This window comes from Schistocerca piceifrons, chromosome 4 (genome assembly GCF_021461385.2).
Source record: "Schistocerca piceifrons isolate TAMUIC-IGC-003096 chromosome 4, iqSchPice1.1, whole genome shotgun sequence".
NCBI classification, from domain to species: domain Eukaryota; kingdom Metazoa; phylum Arthropoda; class Insecta; order Orthoptera; family Acrididae; genus Schistocerca; species Schistocerca piceifrons.
In genome coordinates this window covers 461,990,091-462,005,480 of record NC_060141.1, presented here as the reverse complement: position 1 = coordinate 462,005,480, position 15,390 = coordinate 461,990,091, and the positions used below count along the sequence as shown (strand labels likewise).

General features: G+C 42.1%; 1 non-coding gene across 1 annotated transcript; it reads left to right on the top strand.

Moving 5' to 3' along the window:
- The first annotated feature begins 14,589 nt into the window (after positions 1-14,589).
- Trnas-cga lies at positions 14,590-14,664 on the top strand. Its single transcript has one exon. It is a non-coding gene; the product is annotated as a tRNA-Ser (tRNA).
- Positions 14,665-15,390: the final 726 nt, after the last annotated feature.

The following is a 15,390-nucleotide window of genomic DNA, read 5'->3' as shown; positions in this document are numbered from 1 at the left end:
ATGGACGTCCGCAGAAATTTGTCCAAAATGGTACAAGAGTCCAAAATTGCAATTCTTAATATAATTCGTTGAGATTAAGAACATTTTTGCAGTATCTGTATCCAAATAGATTCACTTTATTCGATTTGTCATCCTGAAACATTATCTGCCACATGATTAAATCCTTGCGTCAGCCCTATTTGGGTATTGTATGGGACCCATGGTTACTCTGCCAGTTCGCATTACTGCCACGGATTGTGTTGTGGTTGGCAGGAGAGCCAACACCGGGTTACTAGAGGAGACGAAAGGCACGCGCTTTAGCTCACGCAGGCTGGCGTGAGGTCTGGAACAGGACAAGGAAATTAGAATTTAGAAAAAAACGGACGTAGCTGGTGGAATACTTAACTTTAATCCATTAATGGTGAACGTCGCTCTTGACTTTACATTATTCACAGTACCAATACTAACTGGTAATGGCGCCTTGCTAGGTCGTAGCAAATGACGTAGCTGAAGGCTATGCTAACTATCGTCTCGGCAAATGAGAGCGTATTTTGTCAGTGAACCATCGCTAGCAAAGTCGGTTGTACAACTGGGGCGAGTGCTAGTAAGTCTCTCTAGACCTGCCGTGTGGCGGCGCTCGGTCTGCAATCACTGATAGTGGCGACACGCGGGTCCGACGTATACTAACGGACCGCGGCCGATTTAAAGGCTACCACCTAGCAAGTGTGGTGTCTGGCGGTGACACCACAGATTATGTGACCATTTTCGTTATTCAGGTCCATCACATGGTACGATGTTTGTTCGCCAACGGCGTTACTGTGTTTCAAGACGACAGCTCTTCACACAGCTTGCATCATCCAGGACTAGTTATGTGAGCACGAGGATAAATTGCAGCGCCACCCCTGGCTACAATAGTCACTTTATTTCCATATTATTGATCTGCTTTGGAGACGAGAGTGTTTGATCACTATTCGCCTCCATCACCGTTACCTGAACTCGCTACTGTTTTATAGTGAGGATGGTATAAAATACCCTTTTAAACAATAATGGACATGTATTCCACATCTATACAGATGTTCCGCAAGCCACCGTAGGGTGCGTGTACCACTACATGTCATTTCCCCTCCTGTTCCACTCGCAAGTAGAGCGAAGGAAAAACGACTGTTTGTACATTTCCGTATGAGCCCTAATTTCTCGCAGCTAATGTTCGTGGTCCTTTCGCGCGATGTATGTTGGCCGCAGCAGAGTCGTTCGACAGCTTCAGATGCTGATTCTTCAAATTTTCTCAGCAGTGTTTCCCAAAAAGAACGCCAACTTCCCTCCAGGGATTCGTATTTGAGTTCCCGAAGCATCACCATAACACATACATTTTGTTCGAACCTACCGGTAACAAATCTAGCAGCCTCCCTATGAATTGCTTCGATGTCTTTCCTCAACCTGACTCAAGCAGTGCTCACGAAGAGGACTTACCAGCGGTCTATATGCGGTCTCCTTTACATGTGAGCCACTCTTTCCTAAAATTCTCCCAATAAACCGAAGTCGACCATTTTCCTTCCCTACCACAGTTTACACATGCTCGTACCATCTCATATTGCTTTGCAACGTTACGCCCAGATATTTTAACGACTTGACTGTGTCAAGCTGGACACTAGTAATAATCTGTCAGAACATTACAGGTTTGTTCTTCCTACTCACCCGCATTAATTTAGATTTTTCCACATTTAGGGCTAACTGCTATTTATCACACCAACTGGAAATTTTATCAAAGTCGTCTTGTTCCTGTAGCATCTCATCTTTGACAACTTACCGTACACCATGGCATCATCAGCAAACAGCCGCAGACTGCTGCCCACCCTATTCGCCAAATCATCAATTTTAATAGATAACAACGGCGGTCCTGTGACTCTTCCCTGGGGCACTGCTGATTATGCCCTTGTCTCCAATAAACACTCGCCGTCGAGAACAACATACTGGGCTCCACTATTTAAGAAGTCTTCGAGCTACTCACATATTTGTGAACTTATTCCATATGCTCACCCCTTCATTAACAGGGTGCAATGGGGCAACATATAAAATGCTTTCTGGAAATCTAGGAATATGGAATCTGCCTGTTGCCCTTCGTCCATAGTTCTCAACATACCATGTGAGAAAAGCGCAAGCTGCGTTCTGAACGAGAAATGGTTTCTAAAACCATGCTGATTCGTGGACATAAGCTACTTAGCCTCAAGAAAGTTTATTATATTAGAACTGAGAATGTGTTCAAGATTCTGCAGTAAACAGTAGTTAGTATTTGGTCTGTAATTTTGCGGGTCCTTTCTTTTACCTTTCTTATATACTGGAATCACCAGCGCTTTCTTCCAGACTCGCGATAAATGCAAGGTAGGTAAGGATCCAATGCCATAGAGTAGTCTTTGTGAAATCGAACTGGGGTTCCACCCGGACATGACGATTCATTTGTTTTCAAATCTTTAATTTGCTCCTCTACGCCAGGTATGCTTATTTCTATGTCGTCCAAAGGGGAGTCTGTTCGATGGTCAAATGACGGAATGTTTGTACGGTTCTCCTGTGTGAACGATTTCTTAAACGTGAAATTTAAAATTTCGGTTTTCGTTTTGCTATCTTCAACTGCCACACGAGACTGTTCAGCGAGGGACTGAATGCAGTCATTAACCTGATCAGCGATTTCACATACGACCAGAATTTTCTCGGGTTCTCTGTCGGATCTTTTGCTAAGTTGTGACAGTGGTAGTTGTACGCGTCGCGCATGGATCTTTTCACATACGCACGAATCTCTACTAACCTTCGCTTGTCATCCTTTGTGAGACGCCTTTTGAGCCTAGAGAGCAACATCCTCTGCTTCCTCAGCATCATACGAATTTCATTAGTAAACCATGTGGGTCTTTTCCATCCTTTATCCACTTACTAGGCGTGTAACTCTCCAGACCACGATTTATCCATTCCGAGGCGACAGGAATCTGTTTCGAATACCAACAAGTTCCCAACACGGAATTAGGTATGTTAATCTGTTGTGTTTCTGGTACTTCCAAATACCGCTGTACTTGAAGCTTTACGAAAGAACATCATGTGGCAGCAAGACGTCCACCTCACTACCGATCACATGTCAGTGGTTTTTCGGACGACAGTTTTCAAGAGTGGGTAGGGAGGCTGAGTAAAACCCATTAGCCTCCAAGAGCACCGGTCCGTTCGATTTTTTACTGTGAGGAACAGTGAAAGACAATGATTTTGCTACAAAACCATTAACCATACAGCATTTAAGAGCTCTGACTGAACAAAAATTTCAAAACGTTTTTGGAAATAATGGGGCATTATGAGACAAGACACGTAACTCTGTGTTGAAACGATGTGTTATAAGTCGAGATAACAATGGAGAACACTGGGCAATTTCATCAGTCACATTACTTTTTACAAGCCATTAAACCTACAAAACAAGCGCAGCATTTTCGCTCAACTGACTCTAGCCATGCCCATGTATTTTGGACAATCTGTTTCAGTCATCTTCAAATGTGTAAATTCGTAGCAGCAACTATTGCGCACGTCGACTTAACCGGTTGTCAAAAATATAATAAAACTTGTGAATTAGATTGTGTTATTCAGTTAGAATGTACAAGCGGCGTTCAATAAGTAATGTAACATATTTGTTTCTCGTCTAATTTCGCTTGAAGAAATGAGGAATTTCTTGTGAGACATTATGAAAAATTCCCGCTTCAACCCGTGTAGTTCCATGAACTTCCGGTAAATGGCAGCGCTATACATAGGCTTCAACATGGCGTCTGTAATGGAGATGCGATCCAAACAGAGAACTGTCACTGAGTTCCTTTTGGCAGAGAACCAGAACATTGCAGATGTTCACAGGCACTTGCAGAACGTCTACAGAGGCCTGCAAGTGAACAAAAACACGGTGAGCCGTTGGCCGAGGCGTTTGCCATCGACGCAGCAAGGTCACGCAAACAGTCCGGTCTCCCACGTGCTACTGTATTGGAACGTGCGGGCACACTCATTCGATATGATCGACGAATCGCAGTCCAACACCTCGCTATACAACTGCACTTATCTACACGTAGTACTGACACTGATGGGTTCCTCGCCGCCTAACAGAAGACGATAAGTAGCAACAAAGGACAATCTGTGCGGAATTACTTACGCATTGCCCAATGCTGATCGTGACAACTTTCTTAACATCGTCGCAGACAGTGAAACATGAATTCGTCACTTCGAACCGAAACAAAACAGCAGTTCATGGTGTGCCGCCATGTCACCTCTCCTCGGAAGAAAAAGTTCAAAGCCGCACCCTCAGCCGGTAAAATCATGGCGACGGTCTTATGTGACGTTGGGGGGATTATTCTGTTTGATGTTCTCTCTTATGGAGCAACTATAAACTCTGATGATGATCGATTTGTGGGGCGCCTCAACTGCGCGGTCATTAGCGCCCGTACAAAATGGTTCAAATGGCTCTGAGTACTATGGGACTTAACATCTGAGGTCATCAGTGCCCTAGAACTTAGAACTACTTAAACCTAACTAACCTAAGGACATCACACACATCCATGCCAAGGCAGGATTCGAACCTGCGACCGTAGCGGCCGCGTGGTTCCAGACTGAAGCGCCTAGAACCGTTCGGCCACTACGGCCGGCAGCGCCCGTACAAAGTCCCAATTTATACACAGTCCAATTTTTTTTAAGTCCAATCGAGCCACTGTCACGAATGACGATCAGGATGAAATTATGAGAACAACACGAACACCCAGTCCCTGGCTGAAAATCCCCAAACCGCCCGGGAATGGAATCCGGGACCCCGTGATCCAGAGGCAGCAACGATAGCCACTAGACGATCAACTCTGAAATGTATTGTGCGGCCCTCAGGAATTTGAAGAGACGGCTTCAGCGTGTTCGTTCCACAAAAATGCAAACGAGCTTCTTCTTCCCGTAACAACGCAAGACCTCGCACAAGACTGCGCACCTGAGAGGGTCTCTCAGAACTTCACTGGACTGTTCTTCATCATCCACCTAACAGCCCAGGTCTCGCAGTTTCCAAATTCGATGTCTTTGAGCCAATGAAGGATGCATTCCACGGGAAGCAATGCATGGATGATGCAGCAAGGCGTTAGCTCCGACGTCGACCAGGAGTGTAGTACCGCGCCAGCATAATCGGGCTTCCAGTGAGGTGGCCTAAGAGCGTCGCACTGAACAGAGATTATGATGAAAATTGGAGTTTTGTAGCCAAAAGAATGGGAAATAATATGATGGAATACTGAATAAAAGCAACATGTTGTCGGAAAAAAGAGTTACATTACTTATTGAGAGCTCCTCTACAGTCAGTGTGGTGGTTCCACGACAACCTATACCAGTCTTCTAGCTAATCTTGAGAGTCCAGCACTTTGGTACTCCCATCATTTGCAGTTAGTATTTTTCTCTCTTGTATATGGCTGGTAAACTCTCTGTGAATGCCACAGTGTTTGGAATTATTCTGCCCTGCCTGCATCGCTCTTCGGCAAGTGAGATGAGCGGAGCTACTGCTGCGTGCAGAAGCGCGGCTTGCCGAGCACGAGACGTCAATCATGGGACAGGAGCTCTGCGGCCAACAGCGGGCAGCGTCCTTGTCTGTTGGAATCGCGGCGTCCATCAGCGCTGTGAGACAATGGGAGTGCGCACTTGCACAATGGCTCGCCCCGTACGTCGTCCAGGTCAGCGACCCAAGTGCGTGCACAGGCCTTGTACCGGGACACGAGGGCTCTGCTGTACTCTGCTGCGGTGTGCCGCAGAGGGTCGCACCGGCTGCCGCCGACAGCTGCACCATTCACAACGGGCTGGACCGCCTGCTGATAGGCAAGGCTGCATGCGACCCGCAGCAAGTGTGCTCTTTATTTCGTACTGTGGTTTCTTTATCTTCCTCACTGATGCAAATACCTGCCTAGAAACAAATTTATCTGCTTAGAATACCAACTTCTCTCCCTCATCAAATAGCCTAGGAGTAATAACAGATGAAAAGCTAAATTGGACTGAGCACACACCTGCAGTGTGCAAGATGGCATTAGCATCTCTCCATGCTCTACAAAAATATAAAAACCTTTTCTCTTTTGGTATAAAAAATAAACGTGTACAAACGCTTACACTTCCAGTTGTTGATTTCAGCAATGTATATCTGCAACATCTTTCACAGGAAAGCTCAGGGTGTCTGAAAGTGGTGATGAACGCCTTAGTTCGAATAATGTCAGACGTCTGACTTCGTTTTACACCGTCTTAAGCGCAGGTATCCTGGCTATGTGCAAACGAGCGCAGTAATACGCCTATCCACACACAGTACCCCCTCTACTGTCTCATTAACGAACACTATCCCTTGTATCTGTCATTGACTGTAACACTGATGTCTGAACTACATGGCAGAAACACTTGTTCCCATTCAAGCAAAATCCATCACACACACACCTTCTCGAAGTCCTCTTCAGCAGTAAGAACCTGTCTCTGAAATGATCTCCGTCATTTAATCAGAGAGCTGGTTAACATCTTCAGCTCCAAAAGACAGTTAATGGCACATATATTGGAGCTACGACAATGTCTACCTTTTTCCGCTGTCTACATGTACATATACACTCCATGGCTACTATGCAATTAACACATAAGTGCCCGACAGAGGATTCATCGAACCCCTGGTCCATTCTTTTTCTACAGTTCGACTGTCGAACAACACGTGAGAGAAACGAATGCTTAATCAAACCTTTCCGTGCGAGCTCTGATTTCTGTTACTTTATTACGATGATTATTTCTCCCTAATGTAGTTGGCCGTCAACAAAACATTTTCGCATTCATAGGAGAAAGCTGGTGACTGAAACTATGTGAAAAGATTCTGCCGCAATGAAAAACGCCTGTGTTTTAATGACTGTCCTCTCAACTTCCTTATCATATCCGTGACTCTCTTTCTCCATTTCGCTATAATACAAAACGAGCTGCCCTTCTCGTAAATTTTTTGATGTCCCCCGTCAATATAAATGGTAAGATCCCTTTCTGCGCAACAATACTCTAGAAAGAGACGGACAGGAGTAGCGCAAGCAGTCTCTTTAAGAGATATGTTGCATCTTTTCCGTATTCTGTCAATAAAACGCAGTCTTTGGTTCGCCTTCCTCACATTATGTATGTGTTCGTTCCAATTTAAGCAATAATTATCCCCAGGTATTTGCCTGAATTGACAGCCTTTAGATTTGTGTGATTAATCGTGTAATTAAAATTTAACGCACTCGATACCCTATTACATCCTTCTTTCCAGTACCATCTAAATGCGGCAGTGAAGTCTGACAGCAACATAGATAATTTTATTTGTACTTTATTTTGTGTTATTCCCAATCAAATTTTAAGTTTTTTAGTACAGACCGTAACTGCTTCACTATGAATGTTACGTAGTTCTTACACAGTGAGTATCACACAGCCAATCGATGTGTTCATCGCAAAGCCTACCTTCATTAGAGTCATGTATGAATTGTGACGGGAGCCCGAAGAAAAGGTGACTGACATACTAGGAAATGAATCAAAACTCTGAAATAACAGTATATAATCTAATGTATAAGCGATATCAGATATGCCACGAGTTTTAAATTTTTATGCTATCGCGTGACTGTATACTTCTTGTATTTTTTGCACTGATTATGGCTAGGTACTATCTAAAATCTAGATTTGCTTTAATAAAGCCTGAGGGGAAAGGACGACTGATTGATGTGCTCCATCATTTTGAAAGTTTTACCAACTTGGCCAAAACGTCGGCACCAATGCCTGTAATTCAGAAACGGCTACTCCAAATAAAAAATGTCAAGTTAACAAAGTTGCAGAGCAGTGGTGGCCAACCCGCGGCCAGCGGGCAGCGTGTGGCCCGCGTGGCGCTAATTTTTGGCCCGCGGAACTGTTTTATATTTAACTTTTATTTCACGTAAAACCACTAAAAGAACATTTCATCAAGCGTCTTTCGTATCATATCCAATTTCAATATGAATATCTCAGCTCATTGACTCAACTAACGTTAGAGTTTCGTTTACATTCCTGTTCGAAAAAAATCACTGCTGGATTTATGTTGGAAAGCCTGCGCAGTCTTGAAGAAAATAATAGTTTGCCTTGCCGATATGCAACCAACAGCCAACAGTATTATAGAGTGCGCAACTGATAACGTTTCTTGCGCTGCGTCGATGAGACGTGTGCCACACATAGCCTATTCATTCCATATTTAATTTCACTGCAAACTCACAACACTATCGGCCGTAAAGTTACGGCCCTTCACGTGTGTATGTGGTGCACATTTGATCTTGATAGACCTATAATTACTTCAGGTAAGTAAAGGCAGCTTGTATCTTTTTACAATTAATCTGTGATGCTTGTCTCTAATTTTTATGTACTTGCATTTATTTTATGTCTTCAATTATGGTGGATAAGTACACCAATCGACATTAGCAGTGGTTTCTGCCTTAGTACCTTGATTTACTAATAGTGCAAAATAAATAAATGCTTAATTCTAATAATGCGTTTTTACTGATGACGTTTAACGATTGATCATTACGACGGTAGAAAAGGGACCCTCCAAATGCAGCTTCATCCAGCTGTCGGATAGTTTTAAGAAACTGAAAAGTCAAAATGTGGGTCGAAATTTTAAAGTAAGGCTGTTGGTTAAGTGAAGCATATATAATTTTTTTTTTATATTTGTGATTAATGAGGTTCAGAACTAAAATATCAGTTTCCTAAAGCAGTTAAATACTACTCTCAAAAATTCTCGAGTCAACAGACTATGAAGTTTCCCAAGTGGGTGTAAATACTCGTATGAAAGACAAATAGCTAGACGCGCAGTGTAGCTTTGTGATACAATGTTAACCTACGTACCATATGGAAAACCAGGGTTCAAATTCCCTGGTGGGTTGTAATTTTAAACATAGTTGATACATATTTTTTAAACACAGTCGCATGCTCTACAAGCATTTCCCTGAAGCATGAAATACATAAACACTGGAAAAAAATCAGCGTGCTAGACTGGTAACTGGTGGATCGCCGGTTCGAGTCTAGCGTCGGTCATTTTTTTTGTTCATTACGAATACTTATGTCATATAAATATATCCTACTTGTAACATACTTGTTATTTTTATGAAAAATGCACTATTTTTTATTTCTAATTACTTATCACACATAAAAATCCAGTTTCAATTGCAGATATGAATCCCTATTCACCGATCCCTTTATAAAGTAGGTTCTTTAAAAAAAATTCACAAATTTTTTTCCATCTTCATGTACCCTACGCTTCATAGAAATGCCCATGAACCTTTGTTTAGAGATTTACCACAAGTGGGAATCGAGGCCACTTGTGTGGCAGCTGGGCATCCTGCCACAGAGCCACACAGTCCATACAAACAGTCAATTTGCTTTGCGGTGTTAAACGATTTGGGGAACTCTACAGTAGATTTCGTATGGAAATTCTGAGAGTTACGTCGAACCACTTTAGGTAAATAATGTTTCATTCTGAGCTTCACGCACCATTCACATAAAAAATTCGAAACTACAATTATCGCGTGATCTCTTTGTCAGTTTTAGACTTACGGTAAAAAAATTCGTGTATCAATTCAAGACGTAAACATGGTATGGCGTCAACTAATAAGCAGATATGACCTAAGAAGAGGAAAGTCGCTGATGAGTTGAGAACTTTTCAAGACAACTGGACTTTTACTTATTTTTTGTGGCATATAAATTAAAGCTCGTATGACTGATATGCAGTGAATCTGTCTCGCTTCCAAAAAAGTGTATCATCAAACGGCACTTCGAGACTAAACAATAGCAGATAATTACATGGGTGAATTCGGAGTCAACTTGCTACGTGAAAGCGAGTTATGCAGTAGCTCTGATACTAGAAAAAAAATCAAAACCATATTCAAATCGCGACATGGTTAAGGAAGGCTAAGAAACTGTGTGTCTAGAAAAGAAAAAGGATTTCTCAAAAATAAGTCTGTCTCGTCAGACTGTCACTAGACGCGTAGACGCGACATTGGAAGACAAACTGAAGGATAATTTAAAAATCGCGCATCGGAGTTTGTATTTTATTCTCTGGCTTTGAACGAATGCAGAGATATGGCGGATACGTTCAAGTGGCGATATATGTCAGAGGTGTTGATGACCATTTTAATAAAACGCAAGAATTAGCGGCATTGTATCCACTTAGGGATATCACGAAGTCACGAGATTTGTTGGAAGCAGTTACATGGGCATTAACTCACTTTTCGGTAAAACTTAACAACCTATTGGGGCTCACAACGGATTGTGCTTCAGCAATGGCTGGGAAACACGAAGGTTTAGTTCAATCGATTGGAAACGACGCCCGCAAAGTTGGCAATACATCGATGATAAACTTTCATTGCATCATCAGTCAAGAGAATTTACGTGAAAAGTCCCAGAAAATGAACCATGTCATGAAGGTAGTTGTCAAAAGAGAGAACTTTATTAAGTAGAAAGGTTTGAACCACCGACAATTCCAAGAATTCCTGAAGTCTTTGGATTCAGAGCACGATAACAATTTATATTATACTGAAATAAGATCGCTAACCCATGCGAAAATGTTGAAAAGAGTGATTTGGAGCAAGAAATACAATCATTATCTGAGAGCAAGTAAAAGAGACTTCCGGAATTCGAAGATAACGAATGCCTTTCCGACTCGGTCGATGTAAATAGCTATTTAAATGATGTTAATACTCGACTCCAAGGAAAAGGTCTGCTGATTAATGCCATACATAATCTTATTTCCATATTCCAAATGAAACTTGGTATTTGAGAATAGTTATGAATAAAAGAGTTCGGACGTTTTTCTACAATGTCAAAGCAATCTGACGTAACACAGCTGCAACGATTAAATACGCTTCTTTAACGTCTGACTTGAAATACGAATTCTAAAACCGATTTCAGTATTTTAAGAAAAATCGTCTGCTTTTTTCTGTATTTGCTACGCCATTCTCCACAGGCATGAGTTAACTAGCAGGACATTTACAAATGGAATGCTGCGAAATGCAAGTTGAAAGAGAAATTTAATCAGGTTGGTTTGGAAGAGTTCTATAAAAAATACTTGGATAGGAAGAAATATCCAGCGTTTTACAAACATGCTTTAACAATGACTTCATTATTTGGAAATCCTTACGTGTGTGATTAGCTTTTAGTCGGATGAATTACATCAAACCACAAATGAGAAGACGAATTACTGATGTTCATCTGGAAAACTTTTTGCGTGTAGCAACAACTTCAGTTGACATCATCACTGACTCACTCACTTCAGTCAGACAAAGCCAGACATTACACTAACATTATATTACATTAAATTGTATAATAATGTTCTTCCTCAGATTTGCTTTATTTTCTTTAAAATTATAAATTAGAATTTCTTACCTTTTCCGGTTCACAAAACAAAAACTGGTAACGCGGCCCGCGGAGAAATCTCCCCTCAAAAATTTAGCCCGCCTACCGAAAAGGTTGCTACCTATGTTGTAGAGCATTAATTTTCACGTTACAAAGGCATCAAATTTTTCAATTTTAGGCACTATTAAGCGTTCCTCGCTTGTTTTACAAAATCAACAGCTCACGGAAATGGAACAATGATTTAGGGATCACTGATTGAACATCTAACAAGAAGTCATGAGGAGGGGGATGGGGGTGGGTATTGCAATGTATCACAGACTTGTGTACCGATGTCCGCACGAAGTACATCTGCAGCCGCGCGCAAAACTCTCAGTGGCTCTTTTCGTGGATTTGATAAGTTTATGTGATAGAAACTATCAGACACTATCTTATAGCCCGTACTTTTGAAATACACTACTGTGCTCTTTTTACGTGTCAACAATCATTATTTCTTCGCTATACTCCCGCAACAGTCCGATAAATGGTCCTCAGATCTGCCTCCCCGCCATTCGTGATTTGGTCCCTGTCTGAGTGGATCCACACTTCCTTGTTTCCCTCCACCTCTGCTTGGCCGGTAGAAGTCCCTCTGACAAAACCTGTGATATTGAGCATGTTTAGCACAAAGGTCTTCATCACGGATACGTTCCAATACTTCTGGAGCCCAGTAATCACCTCGCCTTTCAGCTACCTCATTAACAGCATCTCTTAATTCAAGTTTCATCACTTTATGAACAATATGTCACTTTGCATATTCGGGAGGACGACGGTTCAGTCCCGTCTCCGGCCATCGTGATTTAGGTTTTCCGTGATTTCCCTAAATCGTTTCAGGCAAATGCCGGGATGGTTCCTTTGAAAGGGCACGGCCGATTTCCTTCCCAATCCTTCTCTAACCCGAGCTTGCGCTCCGTCTCTAATGACCTCGTTGTCGACGGGACGTTAAACACTAACCACCACCACCACCACTTTGCATAGGGAAGACTGTTAAGTTTCTCCCAACTAGCATCAATTTCCGCGCTATGATAAAAGTGGTGTTTATTAAAATCAAATATCTTCTTGGCTGATCGAAGATTGGGCGTTGACGGTGCAGGGCCTTTTGTCAAAGATAATCTAATCAATTTTGGGTTGTTGTACTACTTCTGACAAGCACTGTACACTTCAGCTTCAGTCAGACCAGTTAATAACTGACGATGTGCTGCGATTATCTTATCCATACCGGATTGTAGCAAGATTTCCAGTCCTTTGTGTTTCACGTTAACCACATCACCATCAGCCAAACTGCCGTCGCCTACAAAACACACCTCCCTACGATCTGGAGCACTCATTTTGAATGCACAACAAAAGTCAACTCAAATAAGGAAACAAGAATTTTGTGAGAAATAAGAATTTTGAAAGCATCTGTCGCACAACGGAGGAAGACTGGCCCTGGCTAACAATGGCAACAATAAGAAAGGAACGGAAGGGAGGTCAGCCTTGGATGTCTACGACATCGATCTATAGATACACCTGCACCCTGTAATGCTACTTTAATTACGCAACCATTACAGCACCTCACCTGAACCTCTCGATACCAGTAATATTCTACTGTGTTTCTGCAAAGTATTTGACATATTTCTGAGACAACATTCAGATTTGATTTCATTTAATATATGTTTATATTGCAATGATATTATTCTTATGTGTATTCTTTCTTTTGTCACTATGATCTTTGACGTACTTGTAACTCTGATTTTTGGGCGCGTAAGCGATTATTAGTTAGTTGTTGAGTTGTGGTTTTTTACATCACAATTGTCCAGTAAAAGTGTAATCTTCAAGAATGGTTTGTGAAGCGCATCTACAAAACTTTTGAATACAGCAGAATAAAACCTAGGCCTCTTTGCGTCCGAGCTTGGAATCATAACCACCTAGATTTTCAACGATTGAGCCATGATTTTACGACGAGACCAGCGTGGGAAACACAAAAAGATTAGTGCCTAGTTTTTTCATTATTACATGAAATGACTATTAACTGTGCTCTAATGACACCTGCCACATAATATGACTGTCGTTGCCCGAAAATGCAGTATTTAGCAGCATGAGCAACACCACAATCATTAAATTTTGACCTTTGTTGTGGTAGGGTTGTTAGAACCCATAAGTGGGACAGAATTATGTCTTCCTGTTGGAAATTTCACCTCACTGAATAACGTCAACGAATAAAAAGTAACTAAATGGAATTACTTTCACTTTCAAATGTATGAACGCTTAACAGTGCCCAAAACTGAAAAACTGGATGTTTACGTAACGTCAAATTTTGTGCTCTACATTTTGGACACTTGACATTTTTCATTTGGAGTACACGTTTTTGAGTTACAGGCGTTGGTACCGACTTCTTTAGCCTCTCTGGTAAAAATGAACAAACTTTGAGAACTGATTGCGGCCAAAAGGCTACACCGATTTCGACATTTGAGTATGTCATTCGACGAAAAATTTAACGCTCTTCCATTCTGGTAATGGTAACATTTTAATTAGGATGCACGATTCCCGGGTAATAGGGGAAATCTGAAAGAAGTGCCGAAATTTCGAGTTTTTCCGAAAAAAGTTGTCCGAAAGGTTTTGAAGGTCGAAAACATGGATTCTACATACTCTCAACTATATGCACACGATACAAAAAATTTTGTACCTCATTTTTTGCAAGCAAATGGCCTTTTTTTTGACACCGTTACTGGGCTAATAATGTGACAAACTCCAGGTACTCATCAGTAATCTTGTAATGAGTTTTCATCGGATCTTTTGCCATTGTTACAGGCAGTAGCCTACATTTGCATATATTTAAAGAAAGCTGCCAATTCATTACCTCAAGTGTAAATTTTGTGTAAGTCTTTCTGCAGTTTCTTACGATTTTAAAAGCACGATACTATCTTACAGAGAGCAGAATCGTCGGGGAACAATTTTATAGTGCTGCTGATATTAGATGATGAACCGTGTATGTGTTCTGAAGACATTAAACTTGCTATTACCCTTCGGTGGGGCACATTCGATTTTCAGACTGAGATTTTCACTCTGCAGCAGTGTGGGCGCTGATATGAAACTTCCTGGCAGATTAAAACTGTGTGCCGGACCGAGACTCGAACTCGGGACCTTTGCCTTTCGCGGACAAATGCTCTACGGAGAAGAGGTACTGGCACAAGTAGAGCTGTGAGGAGGTGGCGTGAGTCGTGCTTGGGTAGCTCAGTTGGTAGAGCATTTGCCCGCGAAAGGCAAAGGTCCCGAGTTCGAGTCTCGGTCCGGCACACAGTTTTAATCTGCCAGGAAGTTTCACATTCAATTTTACTTTCATTTCTGTGGAATATTCGCTGAGCAGTATCACGTACTAAGATTAGCCAAACATTCATCGATCAAGACACTTTGGAAGTTACATCGAATGATAGACGACGATGTGGTACACCGTCTGATGCCTTTCGGAAATCCGTCAGACTGACTGAACTTGTACGCTGCATCTGTTGCGTGCAAGGTGTCATATATAAATAAACTCGATGATCAAAAGTATCCGGACACATTTTACTGCACGTTAATAAGGGGTGTGTCCAACAATCACCTTTATGACTGCTTAGACGCTGCTGGGGACACTTTCAATGACGCGTGTAAATCTGCGTGGGGGAATGGCAGACCATTCTTCTTCAAGTGCCGAAGCCAGAGGAAGTAATATTGTTGAACGTTGGGGTCTGGAGCGAAGGCGAACTTCTAACTCATCCCAAAGGTGTTCCAGTGGATTCAGGTCAGAAGTCCAGTCCATTTCAGGAACGCTGTTCTCCAGAAACCATCACCTCACGGATGCTGCGTTATGACCAGATGAATTGTCATCTTGATATAGTTATCGTCTCAGAAAGGTTCTTCTACTGAGTCCGCAGCTCGTGGTCGTGCGGTAGCGTTCTCGCTTCCCACGCCCAGATTCCCGGGTTCGATTCCTGGCGGGATCAGGGATTTTCTCTGCCTCGTGATGACTGGGTGTTGTGTGCT